Source organism: Schistocerca nitens, chromosome 8 (genome assembly GCF_023898315.1).
Source record: "Schistocerca nitens isolate TAMUIC-IGC-003100 chromosome 8, iqSchNite1.1, whole genome shotgun sequence".
Classification (NCBI taxonomy): domain Eukaryota; kingdom Metazoa; phylum Arthropoda; class Insecta; order Orthoptera; family Acrididae; genus Schistocerca; species Schistocerca nitens.
In genome coordinates, this window is record NC_064621.1 from 198,473,570 (window position 1) to 198,489,418 (window position 15,849).

Genomic DNA, 15,849 nt, shown 5'->3' on the forward strand with positions numbered 1-15,849 from the left:
TGATTTAAAAGTCTGAAGTCCAAGATGTCAGCTGGAGTAGATGAGGTGCCAATAATATTAGTAAGGAAAACAGTTAATCAGATAGCGAAACCATTGGCGCAAACTTGTCAATGGCTGAGGGCGTGTTTCCACAAAAACTGAAAATTTCTAAAGTCATTCCCCTGTTGAAAAAGGGTGATAAACTTAAAATAGAAAACTACAGACCTGTCTCACTCCTCCCAACTTTCTCTAAAGTTTTAGAGATACTAATGAAATATAGAGTCACACATTATCTTAATATGCACAATCTGATAAACAGTAATCAGCATGGATTTCAAGCTGGAAGAAGTACCGAAACAGCTGTACTAGAATACACAAAAGAAATAATCACTAAATTGGAAGAGGGAAATAGTGTAGTTGGGATAAATCTAGATTTGTCAAAAGCCTTTGACACTGTCGACCACAGCAGACTTTTGAAAAAGCTTGAAGCTATAGGTATCAGAGGACCGGTAAAAAAGTGGTTTGAGTATTATCTGGAAAAGAGGATGCAGGTGGTTGAAATTACAGCATCAAATATTAATCAAAAAATTAAACTAAGATCAGATCCAAGGGAGGTCACAGTGGGAGTACCCCAAGGAAGTGTAATACACCCCTTGCTGTTCCTCATTTACATTAATGATACTCAGGTGTCAGAGAGAAAAGCTAGAATCATGTTATTTGCTGATGATACTAGTTTAATAGTTAGTGATATGAAGCAGTCATTGCACAGTACTGTGGACCATGTCCTACAAGATATACAAAAATGGTTTAGTGCTAACAAGCTAACACTGAAAGCAAAAAAACTAATTATGTGCAATATGGAAAAATAAGTGAACAGGACGACCTAAATCCCACCATGGAGGGCAAACAATTTGAAAGAGTACAGTGTGCAAAATTCCTGGGTATGCACATTGATGAGAAGATTAATTGGAAGAACCATGTGGTGAACTTAGCACTAAAACTAAATTCAGCATGTTTTGTGCTTAGAATAATTTCAAGAGTTTGTAGTAATAACTGTACCAGATTAGTATATTTTGGCTATTTTCAGTCCACTGCATCCTATGGGATAGTATTCTGGGGAAAAACAAATTGTCGTCTAAATGAGATTTTCAAATTACAAAAACGTGCTATTCGGATAATGACCCACAGCCCACCTCAAACACATTGTAGGCCCCTTTTTAAAGCATTGAAAATTTTAACAATTCCATCATTATACATTTTGAAATGTCTGTTGGTGATCAAAAGAAATCAGGACAAAATGAAAACCAATACAGACTTCCATAATTACGATACACAGCAATGTAAAGATCTCCACATACAAACTGTAACAAGGACCCGAAGCCAGAAACATGTATGTAATCAAGACATCAAACTTTTTAATGCGCTACCAAAACATATCAAAGAGCTGGAAAATGAGGATAAATTTAAAACTGTTCTATAGAACCACATGCTTGACAAATGATATTACAGCATAAGTGAATATCTCTGCGCAACTGTATCAAATATATGTTTAAGTTAATGTGACAAATGAAATTACATCAGTGCATAATAAATTATGTTATAAAAACACTTATTAGTTGTATATTGTATTAAACATAAGATAGATTAATATGAATTCAGCACAGATACAAATTTTGTAAAGATATTATATAGTTGTTAAAATGTACCCTGACAAATCCTATATCACAAATGTGATCATTGGGATGATAATAAATAAGTAAATAATATTCTTAATGCATGCTGCTGTAGAATAAATACTATTTTTACCATAGTTGCATTTGTTTCTCAGATAATGTCACAGGATAGTACTGAGTGAAATAATCCTATATCCAAATCAACACAATGAGAGAGATTTCTAAGTGCAAAGCAGGCAGAACTGAACTTCTTGGTTGACTTACCCAAGTTTAGATGTCACCTCAGTTTACTAGCCATCTGCATGCAAATACCTACTGATATCTAGGCCTACTTTAAGGTAATGTAATGTTATGTCTTTTGATTTGTTTACAATTGCATATTATGAGATTCTGTACAATTGAGGATCTGAATCTGAACAGGCACTATATTTAACAGGATCTTGGTGTTTTTTTAAGGCATTTCAGTCTACTGGCAAAATTAGGGGGAAACCTGATATTGAAAAATAAATGTACAATCGATGCAGGCAGAGCACACTTTACAAAAGGTGTACTCCACAGTCAAATGACGAGAGGTAGTCCGCATTGATCGACCGAAAACCATAGCCACGTGTACAGAAACACATTGGCTTCTACTATCCCATACTGAAATACCAATAATCCGCACACAGTAAAATGATGTTAGCTCCATTTCTAGACTGATGGCCTATATATTAGCGTATTATTTACTTATTTATTATCATATCTTCTCTGTACTGTCGTACACCATGGGCGATAGAGAAAGAAAGTAACCGATATAAGACTAGCTCTTTTCTAATCAAGAATTTCGAAAGTTTAAAAATAATGTTTCTGTAGTGTGCAGAACTTAAATGGGTGCCGAAAATGGTGTTTCCAACAGTTGAAGAGTAAAACAACCTCACTCACCTGGTAAAATTAGTAATATATCACAACAACCGGGATCTACACTTAATATTTCTTGTAAAACACAGTATCCACTAGTTCTCAGTTCCTCGTCTCTTCTAGTAACTGTTTTATATCTGAGTCTTAATTCTTTCAAATGATACATAAAAAAGTGGTATCTTTAACAATACGTAAAACTCTGACGAATCGCTTATTCTGCCCAGCCACTATCTCCTTGTGTTATCAGTAACAGGCTTCATTCTTTATATTCACTCATTAAACTGGAAGGGAAAACGTGTCAACAGTTACTTCTGTTCCAGAAGTTAGCGCCATAAAATATAACTGACAGCTTTCACTGCACTATTGGACTGTCATTTCAACTCGTACACGTCGTGCTTCTTGACTGGTCGAGTTATTTGACACATGTAACATCACACACCTAACATCTGCTTTCGCTTTCACTTCCAGTTCCAACACCCACAACAATTCCGTCGGAACTTCAGGGCTTATCGTGCATTACGAAATCTCTGTGCAGCGATAACGTTAATGTAATAAATTTGTACGTGATAAAAATGAGTGTCAGTCGGTGCCGGTAAAAGAGAAAAATTGTCAATAAACGAATATTAAACGGTACTATGATGAATGAAGGTTACATGGATGTCGAATTTCTTTTTGTATTCGCGAAAATACGAGCTGTGTTGGCTGTCAAATAAAACAGTATTTCAATATACTTGTAGCCGCAGCTTCGAGAAACATTGATGAATTTCGAAAAGACGCACAACCGTCCAGTAAAATGATTTTTCCGCTCGAGACTAATTGCTTCTTTCATTAACATGGAAACATATTTAAAAGCTGTCGTAATTGCTACTGCAGCCGCTTCGCGCGTTTGCGCTAGAGCTACATCCATTCCAGTGATCTCTGCTATTGTACCGAATGTCATTGTCTTAATGTCTTTCTTTGGTTAACAATAAACAAACACATTGACCGCAGTCTTTGCGATAGTCAGTAAATCACTTCAGAGATATTAAAAATTATCTCGGAATGGGTAAGATATTCCTTAAAGTTGGCTTTTTACCCGGGCCTGTTCATGAAACACATAAACAATTAAAGCAAAGGCTGTTCCAAAATTGTGGCAGCATGTTATTTTGAACGGAAGTCAGATGTAGATCTTGCTGTTTATGTTGTACAGGGTATTTACACCGAAATGCCATATTTTCAGTTTGCTCGCAGCTCAAAACTAAATGAAATAGACTTATGGCCTTTTGATAAATGAGCCGTATGCCATGTAAAAAAAAAAAAAAAAAATCAAACCACAACACTTTAAAACGTTTGCGGTGACATGAAGAATGTCTGACCTGTCTTCGGTTTCCATCCAGGTGCCGAAACATGTCCAGAGGGATGATACCAATGACTTCCAAAATCCGAGTACGGAGGTCATGAAGGTCCCACGCTGCAATGACGAACATCCTGCACTTCACGTAGCCCATGAACCCAGTTGTAGGCTGCCAGAAGAACGTGGAGGCCTCTTCATGGGTCCATCACATCCAAGCCAGCACCCTGGAAACATTCAGTTCAGTGTTTTCCAAACATCCACCAGCGAGGTGGACCACCATTTTCTCGTTAAGATTTCTTCAACCTGCGGAACAGCAAATATCTCCTACATAGTGACAGTATCCTCCGCAAACAATAATGGTCCAGTTATCTTTTCACACATGAGGCTACACCAAATGTTCACTTTTGGGCGATCTCGTACGTTTTCCTTCACACTGTATGGATTCTGTGACCACCAAATGTTAACGCTATGCTTACACTTGCCAAAATGCAGGATTCCAATCAGTTCAGTTAGCATTTCAGATGCAAATTCATTCAATTCAATTTATTAGCATCCTTGTAGGACATCATCGAAATGATACAGGACTTGTCAATAAACATTACAATTTAAAATACATATACATGAAAATTTGTAATTGAATTTACTTGTCACTTAGACATTACAATTTTAATAGAACTTTTAGAACATTAACATAAAAATATACAAGTAGGATAACAACGTACAAAAAAAAAGTTAGTGATTCTCACATCAAAGATTATTTACATTCTTACATTAACACTGTTTCACATTTTCATAGAAACAGCAAGTATTTAAATGTGAGCAATTACACATATTTATTATGTCAGGGAAATATTAACTGCGCTTTTATTGTCAACGATTCATTAACTCTTCAATACTGTAAAAACTATTGCTCAATAACATGTTTTTCAATTCTCTTCTAAATATGTACAGTTTTGGTATTATTTTTAGTTCTTTGGGGAGAGCACTGTAGAGGATTTTGGGTTGGTATAGTACACTTTTGTGATACATAGCTGTTTTATGAATTTCTCTGTGGAACTCATTCCTATTCCTTGTTTCGTAGTTGTGAAATTCTCTGTTTAATGTAGAAAATTCCTCGTGTTCTTTTAAGAAACATATGCTTTCATACATGTATAAAGATGGTAGTGTCATGATTTTTAATTCTTTGAAAGCTTGCCTACAAGAGTCTGTATATCCTATACCTTTTATTATTCTGACTGCCTTCTTTTGTAGTCTAAATGAGTGTTTTGTTAGACTGATGTTCCCCCAAAACTGTACACCATATCTTAATAAACTGTGCATGAATGAGAAATAAACACATAACACTGTTTTAATATTACATGAGCTTTTAAGCATTCTAAGTATATAACATGTTTGACTTAATTTTTTGTTCAATGATATTACATGCTTTTCCCATCTTAAGTGTTCATCAAACCATACTCCCAAGAATTTAGTGTATGATGCTTGTTCAATCTTACACTTACCCAGTTCTACTGTAAGGTTAGTTTTTATTTTATTTGTAATATGTCTGAAGTTGATCCACGTTGTTTTTTTGGCATTCACAATGAGTCTGTTTTCATTAAACCATCTGTCTGCTTCGTCTGTTGCTAATGTGACTTTTTCCTGTAAGTCAGCTTCACTATTTGCTGTAACGAACAAACTTGTATCATCAGCAAACAGTACTGCCTCTGCTTCAGGTAGTTGACTTGGTAGGTCATTGATAAATATTAAAAACAGTAATGGCCCTAACACAGATCCCTGGGGTACTCCATACAAAACTCTCTCGAATCTTGATGAATATGTCCTATCTGCCTGGCTTATCTCCACCTTCTGATACCTGTCTGACAGATATGATTCAAACCATTTGTGGGCAACTCCACGTATCCCATAGGCATATAACTTCCTAAGCAGTAACTTATGGTCGATGACATCAAAGGCCTTTGATAAGTCTAAAAACAATCCACAATTTAATTCCTTTCTGTTTATGGAATTTAGAACAAGTTGCAAAAAATTGAAGATAGCTGTTTCAGTTGATTTATTTTTATGGAAACCATTTTGCGCATTAACCAATATTCTATTCTTAATAAGAAATTTGTATAGTCTCTGATACATTATCCTTTCTATTATTTTTGAGAAACCTGACAACATTGATAAAGGCCTAAAGTTACTAACGCCCAGATAGCACAGTAAGCCGATTTCAAACTTGTTTCCAGATGTAAAGTTCAAGTATATAAGCTTGATCAAAGCTGGAATATCCAGGCCTGTTAGTTGGATTCAAGCTTGAAACAAACATCAAAGTTGGCAGAGTTCAAGCGATATTTCAAGCTTGACTTATCAAGTTTGGCTCCAGCTGTATCTACACACGTGGAATACAGCTTGGTATTTACAGCTTGTTTTAAGCTACATAATTATTAATCTGAATTTATTGAACCTAATTAATTAAGTAAATATCAGAATGGAAATGGTGTGAAAAAATTATCAAGACATGTATGTTTAAAAAAATTTATTTTCAAAGTGTTTAAAATTGTTTTATTTTAAAATTTAATTATTCTGAAGCCCCTCCGGTCCCAGCACACAGACCAGAGCAAATATCGCTGACTTCTGCTGGTATAATGATCCTGTAACAGGTAAAAGAAAATGTTAGCCATACCTAAACATAAAAAATGTAAAAAGTTGAAACTGATCAACCTAAATATAATTTATGCCCCAGATTAGCAAAATAACTTCAAACTCACTGATGTAGTAAGAATCATTAACTAGTATAAACGTCACTGAGTAAGCAGCTGCTTCTGGTGACTTCATTCCAAAGAGTTTTTAAAGTAATTTGAAATAACTTTTTGTTCGAAATTTTGAAAGTAAAGATGACATTTGGGTAATTTTGCGATGACTTCATGAAGAAGCCACACATCACTATTTCTAACAGTTTCAGGGCCATTTAATCTGAATTATAAAGAAACAATTACTTGAAATCATATACACCTCATACTGTAAGCTTATAAGAAAACTACCGTTTAGAAAAAATGTAGACGTTTTATTATATCCACAATTATATTTTGGTGAGTAAAACTGAATCAAAATGAAATAAAAGATGAAATCGAAATGAATTTAAGAAATTACCAGTTCAGTGGAACTGAAATGTAAAAGAACAAAAAATGTTCTCCTTGTCATATTTTAATATTGCCTTTTATTAGATTTCAGCCACATTACAAATAACAATAAAAGTAAGAAGTACCAGTAGGCCTAGCAGTATTATTTCACCTAGGGAACAACAAAATTAAGAGCAATTGAAGACCAGTCAAAGCTATGTAAATAAAAAAGACTGACACCTATGCAGTGACTGGTTCTTGATGCACTTTTCCCGGTCACCATGTCATTACTATTTGCGTTAGCAAAGAAACTTTTCACACTTCATGATTATTCATTCATGGTGTGACACACGCGAGTATTTACAAGTAAACAAATGTAATAGGGCGATATACATAAAAAGGCGAGATTTTAAAAAGGTAAAATAACATTAAGTTTTAATTTATTGGTGCCACGTACTAGAGAGCTAGTTTAAAATGACCTCTTTTTGCTGAACAACTTGTAATATGTTTTCTTAGCTGGTAATCCATTTCACTTTCATCCAGGTTCAATTTTTCTACGTAAAAGAATATGATATTTCTTTACGTTATGTAATAATATTTAACATTTGTAATATTAACGTACCACTAGAGAAAAAATGCACAAGCGTACCTGTAATACACTATATATCTTCTTCAGACCCGGTGTAGCAGTAAGGCAGGGGACGACACACACTTTCCGAACTATTTTCCAGTATAAAACAAACTTCACAACAGTCAACAATCATTAACGCACGTCACACAAATAAAATGGCCGTAAACCTAGCAGAGTCAGTGCAACTGCAAGGCTTATAAACGCTTGTGGCGCTTTCCGTGGACGTCTATGGAAGCTATGCTGCGCTCACATCTGCTGTACAGCCTTCCAGGGAAATTACAGTTTATTTCAAGCTTGGGAAAATTATTTTAATTCAAGCTAAATTTTTACAGCTCGATGTAAACTGTGTGACAGGTTGATTTTTCAATCTTGAATTTTCAACTGAACCTAAACTCAATATCCACCTTGAAATAAGCTGTGTAACAGGTTGATTTTTCAATCTTGAATTTTCAACTGAACCTAAACTCAATATCCACCTTGAAATAAGCTTGGGTGCTTTATAGTAGACATTTAAGTTTTGATGGAAACACCCCTGTCTTAAAAGATTCATTTATAATTTCAGTGAGATGCGAGGCTATGTTTCTTGCACTTTGCTTAACGACTTTGTCAGGAATCCCATCACACCCACATGACATTTTATTTTTTAACTTATTTATAGCATTTAGTACCTCTGAATCAGTTACTGGATAAAGGAACATTGTCATGTCATTCATAGGGATTTTTACCTTGCTATTGGAATTGCATTTAGTTTTAATTAAATTTATGGCTATATTTGTGAAATGTTCATTAAATATGTTGGCAATCTGAAGTGGGTCCTTAACAGTTTTACCCCCACTTTTAATGACAAAGCTGTTATCTTTTCTTTTGTGTCTACCTATATTTTTATTTATTACCTCCCAAGTTGACTTCATTTTGTTGTTACCTTTCTCAATATAGGTATCATTATCAAGCTTCTTAGCTGCAATTATTACTTTCTTGTACAGGCTTCTATAACATTTCACATGCGCTTTCATTACTACATTCTTCCTGGCTGATTTATTTAACTTTCTGAGAGTGTCTGATGACTTTCTAATCCCCTGTGTAACCCCTGTTTTGGTTTTATGTTTAGTTTTGACTCTTTTTATAGGAAAGGCAACATCAAAGCAGTGTTTGTAGCTTTCAAGGAATGAGTCAAACTTTCTGTTGACATCACCACTTGATTCACTACCCCAGTTGTTATTTTCCAGAATGTAATTAAAAATTCTTATGCTGTCATCATTTATAAATCTCCTTTCTCTGTAATTGTTATTGATAACAGGGTCCTTGTAAGATGTGACATTTAAACTCAATTTGATACCCTTGTGATGCGAGAAACCAGTGTCAATTACTTCAGTGTTATAGTCACACTTGTCCTTGTTTATAAATACTTGATCTATTATAGTTTCAGACATATTTCTGCATCTGGTAACTTCATTTACAGTTGCCATCATATTATGACACAAAAACAGATTGCCCAGTTGCTGTTGTTTACTACAATCATTCTTAAAGTTAACATTAAAATCACCAAGAACAATTACATTATGTTTAAGTTCATTCAGCAGTCCCTCAAGGTTTTTCATAAAAATGGCAAAGTTGCCCAGTGGTGATCGGTACAAACACACAATAGTAATTTTTAATTTGGTTAGCTCACATATACTGTATTCAAAATCTTTTTCTATGCATTTTAGTTTACATTTAATTTCTTTTGATTCTACCCCTGTCCTAACATAAATACATGTCCCACCCCCTTTATGGTTGATTCTACAAAATTTGCTAATCATTTCAAAATTTGGAATAATTATGCTAGACGCTTGCATTTCTTTTACCCAGTGCTCACTTATGCATAGTATGTTAATGTCTTTTAGATAGTCAGTTAATAGAACTTCTATTTCAGCTAATTTACTTTCTAGTCCTTGCACATTTTGGTATACAACTGTTAAAGTTTCATTGCTTGTCATTGTGCTGTATGGCCTGGAGAATCTATTAATGGATTTAACCTTGCATACCACAGCACAATTCTCCTGAACTCACACCATTTTCGTTCGGCCAGAGAACAATTAAAATGTACCAGATGTTGACAAAAACTAGGCAGCAATGTAGGTCTCACTGGCTCAAAAAATGGTGCATTTTGATGTGGACATACTGTATATTCATGACTGAGCAGGTTGTATTAACAGCAACCGCAGATGTTTTCAAATGATGCAGTTATCTATTATGAAATGCTGCCAGAGAAGCTCCACAAATATTCAGTGAGATATTAAGAAGTTTTCAATAATCCACCAATATTCAGTGAGATATTAAAAAGATTTCAAAGTGTTGGAAGGATTTGCAACTTGCTTTAAATTCCTGTAATGTAAAATTGTGCACATAACAAATGGAAGAAAACATAGTATCCTGTCACTATAACATCAGTATGTCACAGGTGGAATCAGTGAACACATGCAAATATCAGGGTGTAACAGTTTGTAGGTGAACGAAATGAAACACTGGTAGAACACCAGCAAAATGCATTTAGTCTTCAAAGGAGATTACTTGTAAATGACTACACATATAAGTGAGATCCATATCTAATAGGACAACTAGAGGATACTGAGCATATCTCAAGTAGGGCAGTACCCATGGTCACAGTCCGCAGCTTATGGTAATGCGGTAGCGTTCTCACTTCCCGCGCCTGGGTTCCCGGGTTCGATTCCCGGCAGGGTAAGGGATTTTCTCTGCCTCGTGATGACTGGGTGTTGTGTGATGTCCTTGGGTTAGTTAGGTTTAAGTAGTTCTGAGTTCTAGGGGACTGATGACCATAGATGTTAAGTCCCATAGTGCTCAGAGCCATTTGAACCATGGTCACAGTTTTGTTTGGTCCATGGCTGAGTGCCATGGAGATGCTGAAAAACCTGAATTGGTATACCCTTGAACAGTGTTTTTTTTTTTTTTTTTTTTTTTTTTTTTTTTTTTTTTTTTTTTTTTTTTCCCCCTAAATAAAGTTTGAGGGTATTCCGACATTGGATATAATGCAGCGAAAATTACTTATAACTGACGCATGGGATACCACCCGTCTGCTTTTAGCCATGACGTCATCAACATGTCTAACTACAAAAAAAATGGTATCGGACTCTTCAGTTGACTTTACAGTTCAAATGAAACATACAAGAGAATGTGGTATCAAACACTTAAGTTTACATCACCTCAAATGAAGCATGCGATTCCCATCAACCCCTGAACAATAAAAGAATATGGTATTGTACCCTTCAATTGACCTATAATACACCTCAAATGAAACTGGTGAGTCCGATCGACCATACAACATGCAAAACAATATAAGGAAATATTACCGATCACATATTTTAACCTATAAAACACCACTAAAAGACACAATACAACAAAAACCATCCACACCTATCATCAACAACAATAGAAACTACACTACAAAAATCTTTTGTAACCTTGTTTGGCTCCCAAAATGGCATAAAGAACAACAAAACAAAGATGGCAATGAATCGTGAAGGATCATGGTAGCAAGACCATAGAGATATCTATCGGTAGCTCGGCGTTTGAGCGTATGCATAACCGTTTAGCACTACCATCTTGATTTGATTTTATTTGATTTATTTCATGTTCCATAGGTCCAACTGTGTTGGATACATAAGGACGTGGAACAAGTCAGTTTTTTTACAAATAAAATCTGATAATCTTATAGCATATACAGAAATTTGGGTACATAATTATATAAAAATTTATACAGTAAATTCTTTGGGCAGCAATACAGAAAAATAAATACATATTTTCTTAGAATCATTAAAGCACTACAGAAAACAGATACAGAGCACACACAGATACAGAGCTCAGGTTAAATAAAATTCTTAGTGGCATTATATCAACTTGTATTATATAATATTAAAATATTATAATTTATTTAGTTAAAAATTCATCTAGACTGTAAAAAGCTTTTTCTAGCAGAAATATTTTTAGTGCTTTCTTCAACCTACTCTTGTTATGAATCTCTGTCTTTATTTCAGGAGGAAGAACATTGAAGAGTTTTGCTCCAGTGTAGTGGACACCCTTTTGTGCCAAGCTCAAATTTCTGAGCTCGCTGTGTATGTCATTCTTACTCCGTATGTTATGCTCATGACAATTACTGTTTGGTTGAAATATCTCTATATTTTTACAAACAAAACACATGAGAGAAAAAATATATTAGCATGTAGTTGTGTATATTTTAAGTTTACGAAAACTATTTCTACACGAGTCTCTTGGGCGAAATCCACATATAATTCTTAATGCTCACTTCTGTGCAATGATCACTTTCCTTGCTAATGGCTGGTTGCCCCAAAAAATAATTCCGTACTCAATGAGAGAATGAAAATAGCCATAGTATGCCACTTTTGCAGTGTTAGGTTCAACACATGTAGTGACAACCCATAAAGCGTAGGTAGCAGAGCTAAGCCTCTTACAGAGACAATAATATGTGAAGACCAGTTCATTTTCTTGTCAATGTGCACTCCAAGAAATTTTGTTGTTTCCATTCTTACTATTGGTTGATTACCACATGTCACACTTATCTCTCTCTCTTTTTCTGTTTTTGTACAGAATTGAATAAAGCTGGTCTTACTGGAATTTAATGAGAGACCATTCACCTTGAACCAATTAACCACATCTGAGAGTATGTGATTAATGAGTTCCTCAAGATTGTTGGCTGTTCTACTGCTCATAAAAATTGTGGTATCATCAGCAAATAATGTAAATTTACACGGCAGGCGTGTACATGATGGTAGATCATTTATAAAAATCAGGAATAATAGTGGCCCACGAATTGAGCCCTGAGGCACTCCACATGTAATGGAACTCCATTCAGAATCTGAGGAAGTGTCACATTCAAGACAACCTTTTGTTTTCTGTCTTGGAGGTACGACTGTAGCCAGTTGCCTGCAACACCACTTATTACTACTAATTTTGCTTTTTGCAAGAGAATCTGGTGATGATCACAGTCAAACACTTTGGATAAATCACAGAAGACACCAAGTGCTAGCATTTTTCATTAAGGGTTTCTAGGACTTCATTTGCAAATGCGTAGACTGCGTCTTCTGTTGAACGGCCCTTTTGAAAGCCAAATTGGCTCTTGCTGAGAACTCCATTCTTCACGAGATGATCAGTAATTCTTACATGCTTTTCTAGAATTGTGGAGAAAGCTGTCAGCAAAGAGATAGGTCGATAGTTAGTTAGTTCAGATTTATCGCCCTTTTTGTACAGGGGCTTCACAATGGCATACTAAGTCTACTGGAAACAACACCTTTCTGAAGGGAAGCATTGAAATTATGACAGAGAATGTCCCTTATCCACACACAAGAATATTTCAATAAATTACTAGATATATTATCAACCCCTGCAGAGTTCGTACTTTTTAGAGACATGATGATTTTTTGAATTTCTTCTACAGTGACAGGATTAAGGTGCATCTCTGAAATTATGTTTGAATATACTGCTTGACAAAGAGTTACAGCTTCATCAACATTGGGCTTGCAACCAATCTGTTGAGTTACTGATAGGAAGTATTTATTAAAAATCTCAGCTGCCATTTTGGGGTTATCTACTAGGGTACCTTCATATCTGATTTTATTTACATCTTCTTTGCTTGTTGTATCTCTTCCTGTTTCTTTTTTTTACAATGCTCCAAATTGTTTTTATTTTATTATTAGAATTATCTATTTTTTTCTCATAATAAAGGGCTTTAGATTTCTGTATTAGTTTCTTCAAAATTTTACAGTATAATCTATAGTGTTCCCATTTTTCTACATCTTCACAGAATCTTATTGCAGCATAAGTTTCCCTTTTGTTTTTACATGACTGTTTTATACCTTTTGTAATCCAAGGCTTACTTACAGAATTGGAAGCACTGTTTCTGACCCATGTCTTGGGAAATATTTCTTCAAAAAGAGCACAGAATTCATTTATAACACAGTTAAATTTAGTATCAACATCATCATGGCTATATACTAAAGATCAATCCATTTGCTGCAACCTATGGTTGAAAGTTCCTTTTGCCTCTTTGTTCATTACTCTTACGAATTTCCATTGATGAAATTCTTTTTTGAACAGATTAACATCATAAAGAGTGAGAATTTGTCCATCACGATCTGAAAGCCCACTTATAACCTGACTGACAATATAATTCTGATGTCTACTAAAAAAATGTTGTCTATCATAGTTTGGCACTCGGATGTAATTCTTGTTGGGAAGTTTATTACTGATGTCAGATTATGTAAGGTCATCACAATCTCAAAGTATATTTTATTCTTATTCTCTGTCATAAAGTTTATATTGAAATCACCTAAAACTACAATATCCTTCGCTTTTGAAGGTAGCCCTGAGAGAAGGAGTTCCATTGAACGCAGAAAAGTTTTTATATCACCTGAAGGAGACCTGTAGACAGCCAACACTATTATTGGGTGTTATTTAGTTATTATTTCTGTGGCACATGCCTCAAATTGTTGTTCCACACAATATTTCTTAATATCTATAGCTTTGTATGCTACACTGTCCTTAACATAAATTGCTACTCCACCTTTATCTTTACTTTCCCTACAGTAGTATGTTACTAAACTATAACTTACTATAGATTGCAAGGCACATTTATCAGTAACATGGTGCTCAGTTAAGCACAAAATCTGAGCATTATTTTTACTGTCCTTTTCACTAATGTTAATAAGGAGTTGATCTGTTTTGTTTAAGAGGCCCCTTATATTTTGATGAAAGAAAGAGATGCCTTCCTGTTGCTTTTTCATTCTATAAGTGCTGTTACCTGACTGAGAATCCATTGGAGTCTGTCTTGAGACAGGAGAAAGGAGACACTTGACACTACCTACTGTTGTCCCTTATTTTTCTTCAGGCTCACACATAAAAAATCGTTGAGATGAGAAGGAGGCTCAGCATTTCTTCTGTCCAACAGCCTTCTATTTGTTGTTGTCAATGGTGATGCTGTGTCTGACACTTCAAATGTTGGTTCTGCCACCACTGCTGTGTTTCCTTGTGAACTTGGAGTCTTCTCGTTTTTCTTATTTTCATCTAAAATAATATTTGGATGATGAGGAACAGTAGTTCTTTTGTCGTTGAAATCGATGTCCACTGTTCTTTCTGATAAAATTTCGTCTTTTTTTTTTACATGTTTTGCTGGTGCTGATGATGTTTATATTGATTTTTTTGAAGTGTTTCCATTTTGGAGTCAGGTGATGGCGATGCAATTATTGTTTTGGTTTTGAATTTATTTTGGAGGTTTTTTATTCCCTTGGTTATCAGGCTTGTCAGATATTCTTTCCCTAAGCCATTCAGGTGAAGTCTGTGTTGCGTGTGGAATCTACATCCAATACTGCTTATATCAACGCATTTCACGTTTTTAAAATGTCTGCAGATTTTTGCAAACTTATTGTTGGCACTTTTTATTTCCCTGTTAACACATGACCATCTTACAAGATCATAGCAATCCGGAATATTGACAAGGATTACGTTAGTGTGAGTGAGATTCCTCAGACACTGTTTAAGATCGCGCATTGCACTCGCCCACTATTAGCGAGCGAGGGCACTACATGCTTGTCAAACTGGTTGCCAGCGATTCAGTTGTCAAGAACAGTTGCCGCGGGTTCCAAATGATTGAAACAGTCAAAGACATCACTTTTCCCACCAAAAACTGCGCTGGCATTGACCAACATGAGAAAATGAAATAAAAAATGTACGTCTGTGAAATAAATCTTTGGCACACTTCCAAGTTCTCAACATCATAAAAAAATTACTTTGTCGACGAAAAATTTTAGGGGTACACATCCCCCAGCATTCCCCCAGAAAAACAGCACTGCCCTTGAAGATAATGCCAATTGTCCCATGAAAACCATAAAAGTTTGAAGAATCAGCTTTAACTGAGAAAAACCCATTTACTAGAATCCAACAGCGGATTATTATGAAAAGGATAGGTATCCAGTCACCATTTAGTGGAGATGTTGAGTCGAAAAACAGGCACAACAAAAAGACTGCCAAACAAGTAAGCTTTTGGCCAAAATGCCACCGAGGTCATGTGTGTGGAAGTTGCATTTGCGTGAATGAGAGTGTGTATGTTGTCTAATATAGAAGAAGGCCTCTTGGCCAAAAGTTTACTTGTTTAGCAGTCATTTTGTTGTGCCTGTCTGCAACTCAACATCACGGCATGGTGAGTAGCAGTTTACTATAATCCCC

General features: G+C 35.2%; 1 protein-coding gene across 4 annotated transcripts in view; it reads right to left on the reverse strand.

The window, feature by feature from the left end:
• LOC126199312 (N-acetylgalactosaminyltransferase 6-like) overlaps window positions 1-3,063 on the reverse strand; it is a 217,422-nt gene extending 214,359 nt beyond the window's left edge. For all 4 annotated transcript variants that reach the window (XM_049936146.1, XM_049936147.1, XM_049936148.1 and 1 more), the window contains exon 1: window positions 2,574-3,063. The gene's annotated coding sequence lies outside the window, so the exon portion shown is untranslated. The remainder of the gene's footprint in view (window positions 1-2,573) is intronic.
• Between the last annotated feature and the right edge of the window lie 12,786 nt (window positions 3,064-15,849).